Genomic DNA, 13,149 nt, shown 5'->3' with positions numbered 1-13,149 from the left:
AAATTAACTGCTGGTGATTATTTTATCCATCTGTAGTACAGCTCTGAATTCATACCAGAAGTATTGTAAGCATGTCTGGCTAGTAGTGACAGACAGCATAGTGAATTTACTATACACTTTTCTTAGACCTTTAATTTTGAGAGGCTACTCTATGACAATTGGTTCCATGAAAAAAAATGCATTAAACTAAAGCAATTCTTGTTTTTTTTTAAGAGATATTACCAGAAGAGAAACCACAAAGTTTTTCTCAAGTAGTAAAAGATACAAGAATCAACAATTAAAAAGCATTAAATGACATGAATGCATGTGAAAATGTTTTCAGAAAAAAAATATTTTTAATAAAAGACAACAGAGAACGCATTATTTGGAGAAACTAGAAATTGTAAAGAGGTGACACAAGCCATTTACCTTTGTCAATTCAGGTTGCCCATGATTTGGCATTTTCTGTAAATAGTATTTCTGATGACTGATTTGAGGACTGAACAGTCTAGTGAGTATTCCCGGTGTTTAAACTCTTTAATGATCAGTTTGAAAACTTCCAGATTTGTCTCACTTTAGTGCTAAATTAGACACTGGAATTTGGCAAGGCCTTCAGACATATATTCTTCCATAATTATTAGACTGCATATGTCAAGTTTAAAGTTTCTGCCTTTGTTATTGATTGAAAATATTTTACTATCTGCTGGGTGATATCATTAGTATGACAGGAGTTTTGTGGGGCATTGCCATTATACGTTAAAAACGGATATTACCTGCAATCTCTGAGTCCTTTAAAGTAAACATCACACTGATTTAGACCCTTCTTCTACATCTTTTGGTATATCTGACACTATCTTCCTTAATATGTTGCATATTTCTAAGGAATCATATGTTCTTACAATCAGTTCTGTTTCTGAGATTCTTTTTCTACAAGTGCTGTCTCTATGTTATGTTTTCTTAATATATGCTCCTTGGATAAATTCTCTAATTCAGTATACACACAAATGTACATCTACACACACACACACACACACACACACACACACACACACACACACACAGGCCTATGTATCTAGGTGTAGTTCACCAATTAGGAAAAGTATCCATTTGAATTATTGGTTTTGACTGAAATTAGTAATAACAATCAGCATATATAAAGAAAATGAAACAAACTCATGGTCCTTCGCCTTCTTCCCCTCTATAGCAGAATGAGAATAAAAACAGATTTCAGAAACTTAATCTTACATAAATAGAATATTGGAGAGATAATGTTTTTTTCTGAGTGAAAATTGAGGTATAAATGGCATCATCAAAAACAGATGGAGGAAAGGCCGCCAGGCCAACTTTACTGCCCAGCTGGAAACAGACACTCTCTCTTCTCTTTGTGACATGCAGTGGGCCTCCTCTCGCCCTGTTATTACAACTGAACTTCATAACTTCTAGATCTCCTCCTGCCCCCATTTAATAAATTTCTTTGAAAAATATTCAATGTACCAAGTACAGTGCCAAAGACTTAAAACACATTAATGAATAAGACATAGTCTCTATTTTCAAGGACTTTATTCTTACAGAGGGAAAATAAAGAGGTGGGCAGTAGAGAGTGGAATACAGAAGTTCAATGATTGAGGCATGTAGGAGGTTCAAGTATATTAGTGATGAAGAGATGCATGCAGATCAAGAGATACCAGAAGGGGTTATGCTTGAGTTGCTTGTTTTTCTTCTTTTTCAAACAAGAGTGACTCTCAGTGGTGGAGTTGTTCATCTTATCCTACCTTACTAATATGCACAACTCTATGGAGGTTCTTAGAAAAACAACCACTGAGTAGGTACATTGCTCTTAGGAATCAAATTATTCTAGATGATTCAATTGTGGAGAAACTCAACCAACAGAGCCTCAAGAAAAGTAGTGCAGCCTGGCTTAGGGAAAGGTTTGTCCCATGATAGTCTCATGGGATGAAGTTCTACTAGAAAAAGAGTTCACCTTAAACATATCACCATACAATCCAACATCAGGGAGTTCTCAATTTCTTCAGAAAAGAAATACTTTCTTCTTCTTCTTTCTTCTCCTTCTTTCTTCTCCTTCTTTCTTCTCCTTCTTTCTTCTCCTTCTTTCTTCTCCTTCTTTCTTCTCCTTCTTTCTTCTCCTTCTCCTTCTCCTTCTCCTTCTCCTTCTTCTTCTTCTTCTTCTTCTTCTTCTTCCTTTTTTCGTTTTTTGTCTGCATTTCAACATTTATCCCAGGACTAATTTTCCAGCAGCAATTCACTATTTTCCTGTTGATATAATTTAGTTTTCAATTATTTTTGCTGTACTTATTTTTGTTTTTACAGTCAGTTTAAGAACCTTTAATTCTTAATTTTCAAATAACTCACTTAAATCATTTTCAGGTTAGACTAAATTCAAAACATATCCGAATATTCCCATCACTCTCCTCAATTAAAATAATAGTCATGAAGTGTTTGACGGTATGCCTCCTTTAGGCTCTCTCAAAGTTTGAAATTTTCAATTTTGAGCCTTCAACAATAAAAGTAAGTATATTAATATATATTAAAACTAGGGTACAAAACACTTTCTCCATTTTTTTTCCTCTGTGGTTTTCTCATTTGAGAGAAAAAATGCAGTCTATCCAAAATCAATACACAGCACTTCTGCAGTTATTTGTGGACATGCAGGGAGCGGAGAAACATTTTAGTCACCCAATGAGCATGTTCCCAACTCAGGTCAAACAAGGCAACAAACACTCTGCCTTGGTTCAGATCTCAAGCTGTAAACAAGTGTCTTTTCTGTAATATACTTAAGGCCATGATTTTTTAATTTTTTTTGTTTGTTTGTTTAAAATGCACCCCCCCCCCAGTGTCGTGCAAAAATGCTACATAGCGTTCCTAAATGTTAGAAGGCTGTGATGTGCCTTATGAAGAAAATACAGTTGACCCCTGAATGATGTGGGGTTTAAGGGTGCTGACCCCCTGCACAGTCAAAAATCCATGTGTAAGTTTTGACTCCCCCAAAATGTACCTCCTACTTCCCTATTAATGCCTGGAAGCCTTACTGATAATATAAACAGTTGATTAACACATATTTTGTACATGATACATATTATATACTGTGTTTTTACAATAAAGCTAGAAAAAAATGTTAAGAACATGAGAATACGTTTACAGTATTATACTGTATTTATTGAAAAAATCTGCATACAAGTGGACCCATATAGTTCAAAACCATATTGTTCAAGAGCCAACTACACACTAGTTAGATAGGCTTTGTTCAGGAATAAATTAACAAATAATATGTATTATATAGGATTTCTAAACAGATAAACACATAAGACAAGGTCAAATATTGATAGGTTGATGAAAATGTGACCAGAGGCTCACAGGAACCTAACTGTGCCTGTCCTCTAAGAGCAATAGTTCAGTATTCACTACTTCAGTGTTACAGATACTTTACAGAACATAACTACTTCAAATAATGAGAATTGCCTTTGTGCATATATTATTTATCTATCTATATTCAAGACTTTAAGTTTTGTAAAATTACCAAAATAATAAAAAGGGATAAAATGAGAACACACATTTTCAAAATATGTAGAAATATGTGCACTAAGCACTGCACAAAGCATAAAACAAATGCAAATTCATTTGATCTTCACCATACAATTATGTAAACAAATGATCATAAATGCCAGATAACTTTCAAAGACCATGTAGCTTGTAGATTACACAGTAGACTGGGCATTTCTTTGTGTTCAGAGTTAATATACTTTTTATTACAGCATGCTAACAAACCAATTTCTAAATTTAGAAGCTTCTATATTCCTAAGTGTGACTCCCAATTTTTGTGTAAAATTCAAACTCAATGCTTTTCCCATCTCCTCCTTAAATGACCCTGTACATTTTTTTTTATAATTAAAAAAAAACCCTCTAGCTATTTTTGGATTGAAATCCTGATTAAATTATCTTCTCATTCCATATTCTGATCTCTAACTTTTCAATTCTTAATACCAGTTTTTAAGTTATTTTTCCTGTTTTCTTATTCAAAAATCAAATTCTGCAGCTGCTTATAATTCCTCTGCAGGTGCCACTGATAATTATTCCCTATGGGTTTCTAGTACAATTCCACCAGGCTCATTTATCACATACAATTACATCTATTCTACTTTTTAAATGTTTTTTGTTTTGTTTTGTTTCTGGTAGACTTACAAGAAACACCATTATATCAATTTTCAACTAACATCTGTGGATAAAAAGCATTATAATACAAAAGACATGTCTTCAGGGTGCAGCTCAACATTGTGTTTCTTTCTTCACAGCTTAAATAGCACTACACTCATTTTATTGTCTTGAAATTTTGGAGGAAAAAAGAAACAAAGCTTATTTTACCATGATAAAACTTGATAGAGTATGGTTTGCTATTGAAGACTTAAGGTTGGCAAGAGAGAGAATAAAGAATAGTGATTTCTTGTACAAAGTTCTCAATAAAAAGCAGCTGGAGTTAGCTCTTTATAAGTATAAAAATAAGCAAGAGAAGAAACCCCCTCATAAAACTCTAATCCCCCACTTGATGGGGAACACCTGAGCAGATGTGAAGGGACCATCATTGAGTGTGGCAAGCCTGAAGGAAGAGAACGTTGCTGGCAATCTGTTTCAGCAACTCATGGCACATTTCCTGTGGATAGTCCAAACTTGGGTGGTGAGGCCTGGGGTAAGAGACCTGACACTTAGGTGGCTTTCTGCTCAAGGGAATTGCCAGGTATTTGAGGAATTACTGAAGCCTCTCTTTGATAAGACTCTAATTAATGAGAATAACTGATCAAACGTGGTTGCCTGGAACTTAAGGAAAGATTAAGCAAAAGAATATGTGACTTGAAGGGACAATTTTAAAAACTACATATCACAGGCAACATCTAAAGCTCCAAGAATTAAAATCATTTCCCTGTTATCATCTAATCTACATTTATAAGTCCCACCACTCGACCAGTAAAAACCAGGCTGACAGAGGTGAAAACCTAGACAGCTCAGAGTTCAACTTGTTTCTCATATTGCAAAAAGACTACAGCAACTTTTTTATATCATTTGTGATTTAGCTTTGTGTCTATTTTAATTTTTTTCTGAATTCCTAATTATTTTTATCATCTTAATCATCCGCATATATTTTTCTATCCCCTCAAATATTTCTATAATGCAGAATGTAAAAACATATTTTAATTCTTCTTGTGTATTTTCAAGTTCACACTCCTCTAACAGAATGTAATATACTAATGATGCTTGGTTATATGTTAACAGGGCATATATTGTCTTGGAGTCCTAATGATTTCTACGCCATGACATTGAAGTGTCATAATTAGGTACCATAGCTAATTATAACTTTGAATTGCCACCTGGTAGCAACTTCTATGAATGTTAGTCCCTGTCCATAAGGTGATTTATATACTCAATCAGGTATGCACAAGCCACATCCACTACTTAGCATATTGTAGCTGTTTTGATATATAAATGGTTGCCACAAAGCAAAATCGACTAACCACTGTAAAAGGTGACATTAAATTTACCACATTTAAACTATCCAGAGTCATTGTGAAAAGAAAAGCAGTGACCAACTACTGTATTTTCAGCTTCTAATATACACAGAATGAAACATTTTGTATGAAGTATAATTAAAACTGTTTTCAATTTTAATAGCAATAACATTTTTCAAAATTGCTGTGATAATTCATCAAAGAGAAAACAAAATTTTTTATCAAAGGGTATTTTTGCTTCCAGTTAAAATGTAGATATTTTGGTTATAATATCACTCCCAAAGTAATTAGAATATCCTGGATAAGCTATGAAATCATAATTTTTAAAACCATCAGAGATTTTAGATGTAAAGAAATCTAGACAAATTGAAGCCAAAAATAAACAAGATGCATCACTGGCTTCGGTCACTGAGGAATAGTGGGAAAAGGAATAAATCTGCCATAGATTGAGACAAGGAGAAGCTATACATGCTTTTAATGAAATTTCAGTGGCCGCATGTGGATTGTATAATGAATTAAAACCCAAAATGGAAAGAGAGAAAGTCTGCCCCTACCTACCAGTTTTGTCCCACAGGGCCTACACTGTACATGTGGGATACAGTGAGGGTAGAGAAGAACTGACAGTAACCACCGTAGCCCACTATCCAAAGGCACACAGGATCTTCCTGAATGCACCTCAATAGCTCACTAACTGCAAGGGGAGAGCACTAAGTGGAACCCAATCCCCTGCACGTGTGCTAGGTCTCCACCTCTAGTGGAGGTGGAAAAAGAGCTTTCACCTGAAAGTTAGGGCAGAACACTCATGTTAGAGAGCAAAGAGAAATACTTCGTGATCCAAACAACTGGGACGTGTGCTGTAAAGCACAGAGAAATCAACCACCATTTGGAAAACTGGTCACTAGACTCTAAAACGTAGAGAGATCTCCAGAGTTTTGTCAATACTCAGATCGCAAGCCTTCCTATAAAGGAAAAACAAAACAAAACAAAACAAAAACCCACAAAATCCTGTCCTGAAAATAGTCAAATCTAGGGGTGAAAAAATGACTCTAGCTAAAGCAAATAAAATTCAATAACAGCTCAACTACTGATTGGATTGACTTAGCTCCTGGAGTAGCAATCTGACATTTTCTTTTCTTGGACAAATATCATTTACTTTTGTTGCTACCATTCACTCATGTATACGATGGCAGGAACGCAGTCAACAATTATGAGACATAAAGAAGCAGGGGAATATGATTCATATTCAAAGGGGAAAAATGGACAATGAGGGCGAATCCTCAGATGGCCTAGAAGTAGGACCTAGAAGATTTCAGAGGCTGGGAAGATGGCAGAGTAGGAGGACCCTAAGCCCACCTCATCCCATGGATACAACTGGGTTACCCTCACATCAGTGTAATAGCCTGGAAAATGACCTGAAAACTGGCAGAACAAACTCCACAACTAAAGGTAGAGAAGAGGCCACAGAGAACGTAAGAACAAAGGTGGAGATGAGGTTTGGGAGCAGAACGGACGGTGGCTATCACAGTGGGGAGGAAGCGGGGGCCGCAGAGGAGGCTGAGAAACAGAGTATCACACCGGGGAGCCTGCATGGGGAAGACAAATCACCATAACATTTGGCTTTGAAAGAGAGACAGGCTGAATTTCATGAGTTCTTAAACCAGTGGGATTTCAGGGTGCCTGGGTGGCTCAGTCGGTTGAGCGTCTGCCTTCAGCTCAGGTTCCTGGGATCCTGGGATGGGGCCCCGCACTGGGCTCCCTGCTCAGCGGGGAGCCTGTTTCTCCCTCTCCCTCTGCCTGCCTGCCTGTCTGACTGCTCGTGATCTCTCTCTCTCTCTCTCTCTCTCTCTGTCAAATAAATAAATAAAATCTTTAAAAATAAAACAAAACAAACAAACCAGTGGGACTTAAAGCCTGGAATTTTAAAATACAGTGGGCTCCCCTCCAGGAGATCCCAGAGGGCATTATAAAGCAGAGTCCCACCCTTAAAGAGACAGCATGACAAATAGCCAGGGTAGATACAGCATGGAAGGAGCAGACTGGAAAATGCCTGAGGCACATGGGAAGGAGAGTGATTTACTCATCTCAGAGCCTGTTTTCCACCCCTGCCCCTCTGCATAAACACAGCCACCTGTAGAAACTAGCGCATTGCCCACATTCACTACCTAACTGGCTTAGACCAAGCCCCACCCCCACGTTCTTCGGCAGATCTTCACTTTCCAGTCTTGCTTGCTTCTATCCTGACATTGGGGGCCCCCTCCCACAGAAAATAGGTGCAAACTTCACCAGCACCATGTCTCCCTACCCATGCCTTCTGTGGGGCCTTGGTTCTTGTGGCAGTGGCAGCAGTTCTCATTTTTCAAGCAGACCAGTGCACACTTTGTTAAGATGCACCCCACCCAGCCAGGGACCAAACACTGCCCACTATAGGCAAAGAGAAGCTCTGCAGACAACTGGACTGAAGGAAAAAGAAGCCAGGACTCAAAAGCAGTGCACATGCAAGACACATAGGAGACATTTCGTGAAGTGCCAGACCCTGGGAAACAGGGGAGACTGCACTGCAGGGCACTATAGGACCTCTTCATAGGGCCAAAACCTTCTAGAACAGGAGACATAGGTGACTTTTCTAACACACAGAAAGAGATGCAGAGAGTTAGACAAAATGAGGAGACAGAGGAATATGTCCCAAATGAAAGAACAGGACCAAACCACAGCAAGAGACCTAAGTGAAACAGATACAAATAATATGCCTGATAGAGAATTTAAAGCAATGATCATAAAGATACTCACTGGACTTAAGAAAATAATGGAGGACAACAGTGAGACCCTTAACAAAGAGATATCAAAGAACCAATCAGAGATGAAAAACACAATAAATAAAATTAAAAATACATTTGATGGAATAAATAGCTGGCTAGAAGAAACAAAAGAATGAATTAAAGGCCTGAACACCGAGTAATGGAAAGTAACTAAGTTAAACAAATGAGAGTAAAAAACTTTGCAAATTGAGAATAGTCTTAGGCAACTTAGTGACTTCATCAAGTATAATTACATTTGTATTATAGGGATCTGAGATCCAAAAGAGAGAGAAAAGGGGGCAGAAAATTTATTTGAGGAAATAATAGCTGAAAACTTCCCTCATCTGGGGAAGGAAACAGATATCCAGATCCAGGAAGCACAAAGATCCCTCAACAAAATCAACCTAAGTAGGCCACATCAAGACACATAGTAATTAAAACTGAAAAAACTAGTGATAAAGAAAAAGAAAATGTAAAAGCAACAAGAGAAAAGACAGTTACATACAAGGGAATCCTCATAAGGCTGTTAGCAGAGTTTTCAGCAGAAACTATCCAGGCCAGAAGGGAGTGGAATGATATACTCAGAGTGCTCAAAGGAAAACCTGCAGCCAAGAATACTCTATTCAGCAAGGCTATCATTCAGAACAGAAGGAGAGATAAAGAGTTTCTCAAAAGAACAAAGACTAAAGGAACTCATAACCACTAAAGCAGCCCTAAAAAAAAAAAAAAGAAAAAATAGGGGACACTTGAGTGTAAAGGAAAGTCCATAAGTGAGAGTATGAAAAGTAAAAAACACAAAATCAATAAAAAGAAGTATTTCTCTAACAGTCAGGAAATCCATAAAACAAAAGGATGTAAAATATGATACCATATACCTAAAGCATGATGAGGGAGAGGACTAAAGAATGGGTTCACACTTAAGTAACCACAAACTTAATATAGATTGCTATATGCAGAAAAGGTTATATACAAATCTGACCAGTAATAGATATGCAAAGAATAAAAAGAAAAGAATCCAAGTATATCACTAAAGAGAGCCAACAAACCCCCCAAAAAAAAAAAGAGGAAGAGATGGATCAGAGAAAAACTACAAAAACTACCATAAAACAAGTAACAAAATGGCAATAAATACTTGTGTATCAATAATTACTTTAGATGTAAATGGACTAAATGCCCTAAAGAGAATCAATCTAAAATGAAGATATAACAATTATAAATATGTATGCACCCAACATGAGAGCACCCAAATACATAAAACAGTAACAAACATAAAGGAACTAATCAATAGTAATACAATAATAGTAAGGGATATTAATACCCCCTTTACATCAATGGCCAGATCAACCAAACAGAAAATCAAAGAAACAGTGGCTTTGAATGACACACTGGATCAGATGGGTTTAAAAGATATATTCAGAACATTCCACCCTAAAACAACAGAATACACTTTCTTTTCAAGTGCACATGGAACATTCTCCAGGATAGATCACATATTAGGATACAAAACAAGTGTCAACAAATTCAAAAAGACCAAAGTCATATCCTGCATTTTTTCTGACCACAATGCTATGAAACTAGAAATCAATAACAAGGAAAACTCTGGGAAGACTACAAATACATGGAAGTTAAAAAACATGCTACTAAATAATGAATGGATGAACCAAAAAATCAAAGAGGAAATAAAAAATATACATGGAGACAAATGAAAATAAAAACACAATGGTCTAAGATCTGTGGGATGCAGCAAAATCTGATCTAAGAGGGAAGTTTATAGCAATACAGGCCTATCTCAAAAAGCAAGAAAAATCTCAAATAAGCAGCCTAATCTTTCATCTAAAGGAGCAAGAAAAAGAAGACCAAACTAAACCCAACACCAGCAGAAGGAAGGAAATAATAAAGATTAGCAGATCAATGAAACCAGGAGCTCGTTCTTTGAAAAGATCAAAAAAGTTGATAAACTTTTAGCCACACTCATCAAAAAATTGAATGAATGAATGAAGACTGAAATAAAATCAGAAATAAAAAAGGAAAAATAATAACACATACCACAGAAGTACAATGCCAACAAACTGGACAACCTAGAAGAAATGGTTAAATTCCTAGAAATATAATCTATCAAAACTGAAGTAGGAAGAAAAGAAAATTAGGAGAAAATGATTACCAGTAATAAAATTGAATCAGTAATGAAAAATTCCCAATAAACAGAAGTACAGGACCAGGCAGCTTCACAAGTGAATTCTACCTAACATTTTAAGAATGAATACCTATTCTTCTGAAACTACTCCAAAAAAATAAGAAAGGAAAACTTCCCAATTCATTCTGCAAGGGCAGTATCATCCAGCTACCAAAACCAGATAAAGACACCACACACACACACACACACACACACACACACACACACACACACACACAAAACAACAACTATAGGCCAATATCTGTGATGAACATATACACAAAAATCCTTAACAAAATACTGGCAAACTGAATCAAACAATACATTAAAAAGCAGTCACCACAATCAAGTAGGAATTATTCCTGGGATGCAAGGTGGTTCATTATTCGCAAATCAATCAGTGTGATACATCATATCAATAAGAGAAAGGATAAGAACCATATGATTCTTTCAATAGATGCAGAAGAAGCATTGACAAAGTACAACATCCATTCATGATGAAAACCCTCAAGAAAGTATATCTAGAGGGAACATGACTCAACATGATAAAGGCCTTATATGAAAAACCCACCGCAAACATCATACTCAATGGGGGGAAAACTGAGAGCAGGTGAGAGCAGTACCTAAAATATATAAAAACAAGACAAGGATGTCCACTCTCACCACTTTTATTCAACATAGTACCAGAAGTCTTAGCCACAGCAATTGGACAACATAAAGAAATAAAAGGTATCCGGATTGGTAAGGAAAAGGTAAAACTTTCACTATTTGCAGATGACATGATAACATATTTATAAAACCATAAAGACTCCACCAAAGAACTACTAGAACTGATAAATAAATTCAGCAGAGTCACAGGGTAAAAAAAACAATGTGCAGAAATCTGTCCTATTCCTATACACTAATAATGAAGGAGCAGAAAGAGAAATTAAGAAAACAATACCATTTACAACCGCACCAAAAACCATAAGACACCTAGGAATAAACCTAACCAAAGAGGTAAAAGTTCTATACTCTGAAAAATATGAGAAACTGATAAAAGAAACTGAAGAGGACACAAAGAAATAGAAAGATATTCCATGCTCATGGATTGGAATAACAAATATTGTTAAAATGTCTATGCTACCCAAAGCAATCTACATATTTAATGCAATCCCTATCAATATACCAGCAGCATTTCTCACAGAACTAGGACAGTCCTAAGATTTGTACAGAACCACAAAAGATCCTGAATAGCCAATGCAAACTTGAAAAGAAAAGCAAAGCTGAAGGCATCATAATTTCAGTCTTCAAATTATATTACAAAGTGGTAGTGATCAAAATAATATGGTACTGGCTCAAAAATAGACACATAGAGGAACAGAAGAGAATAGAAAACCTAGAAATGAACCCACAATTATATCGTCAATTAATCTTCAACAAAGCAGGAAAGAATATCCAATGGGGAAAAGACAGTCTCTTCAACAAATGGTGTTGCAAAAACTGGAGAGTTAGACACTTTCTTACACCATACAGAAAAATAAATTCAAAATGGATTAAAGACCTAAATGTGAAATCTGAAACCATAAAAATCCCAGAAAGCTGTAAATTCTCTGACATTGGCAATACCAACATTTTTCAAGAGATGTCTCCTGAGTCAAGGGAAAAAAAAAAACAAAAACTAAATTATTGGGACTATATCAAAATAACCAGCAAAGGAATTAACCAACAAAACTAAAAAGCAATCTACTAAATGGGAGAAGATATTTATAAATGACATCTGACAAATGGTTAGTATCTAAAATATATAAAGAACTTATACAAAGCAACACCCCCCCGAAATAATCCAATTAAAAAATGGGTATGACACATGCACAGACATTTCTCCAAAGAAGACACACAGATGGCTAACAGACACATGAAAAGATGCTCAAATCAGTCACTGTCAGGGAAATTCAAATAAAAACTACAGTGTGATATCACCTCACATCTATCAGGATGACTAAAATCAAAAGAACAAGAAACAATAAGCATTGGCAGGGATGTAGGGAAAAAGAAACGCTCATGCACTGTTGGTGGGAATGCAATCTGGTGCAGGCACTGTGGGAAACAGTATGAAGTTTCCTCAAAAAGTTAAAAATAGAACTACCATACAATCCAGTAATCACACTACTGGGAATTTACCCACAAAATACAAAGCACTAGTTCAAAGGGATACATGCACTCCTATGGTTATAGCAGCATTATTTACAATAGCAAAATTATGAAAGCAGCCCAAGTATCCATCAATAGATGAACGGATAAAGAAAAATGGAATATTCATACAATGGAATATTACTCAGCAATAAAAAAGAATGAAATCTTGCCTTTTGCAACAACATGGATGGAGCTACAGAGTATAATGTTAAGCGAAATAAACCAGTCAGAGAAAGACAAATACCTTATGATTTCACTCATCTGTGGGATTTAAGAAACAAAACAAGTGAGCAAAGGAAAAACAGAGAGAAGGAGACAAGCCAAGAAACAGACACTTAATTCTGGAGAACAAACTGATGGTGACCAGAGGGGAGGTCGTGGGGGGATGGGAGAAACAGGTGATGGGGATTATGGAGTGCACCTGTTGTGATGAGCACTGGGTACTGTAGGGAAGTGTTGAATCATTAAAGTCATCGCCTGAACTAATATTATACTGTATGCTAACTATAGTGGA

This window comes from Callorhinus ursinus, unplaced genomic scaffold (genome assembly GCF_003265705.2).
Source record: "Callorhinus ursinus isolate GAN/ISIS: 27379988/994484 unplaced genomic scaffold, GSC_fseal_2.0 scaffold17, whole genome shotgun sequence".
Taxonomy (NCBI): domain Eukaryota; kingdom Metazoa; phylum Chordata; class Mammalia; order Carnivora; family Otariidae; genus Callorhinus; species Callorhinus ursinus.
This window is presented reverse-complemented; position numbering follows the sequence as displayed.